This window comes from Elephantulus edwardii, unplaced genomic scaffold (assembly GCF_000299155.1).
Source record: "Elephantulus edwardii isolate Elephantulus edwardi_28Jun2011 unplaced genomic scaffold, EleEdw1.0 scaffold00129, whole genome shotgun sequence".
NCBI lineage: Eukaryota > Metazoa > Chordata > Mammalia > Macroscelidea > Macroscelididae > Elephantulus > Elephantulus edwardii.
The window spans coordinates 568,102-568,565 of NW_006399879.1; positions in this window are offsets into that span (position 1 = coordinate 568,102).

Sequence of the window (464 nt, forward strand, 5' to 3'; positions counted from 1 at the left end):
ATGGAGGGCAGCTGGGACCGGTGATGGGCACGCCTGGCCATGCTCTCTGCAGCGTGATGACAAGGCCACATCCATCTCCTTATGTGGCGACGGTAGCTGCCCTCAAATCCTGATGCGGGGAAGCGGGCTGCTCGCTGAAACACCAGCTGACTGCCCACGGTTTACCCAGTGCATTAACTTTCACTCTGCGGACCTCGGGGCTCCTATCTCCACTCCTGGATGGACAAGGCTCTTCGGGAGCTACTATTACAGACGTGGAGGAGAGCCTGCCTTCCCTCCGTGACCTGAGCATGCAGCGTGGGTCCCCACAATGTGAACTGACTCCCCTGGCAGAACAGCTGTGTGAGGCCAGGGAAGCAACTGGGGGTGTGCAGAGAGGGAGGAGGTCCACAGCAGCAAGGAGCCGGGACAGCGGGGCAGCGGGGCAGCGGGGCAGCGGGGCAGCGGGACAGCGGGGCAGCGGG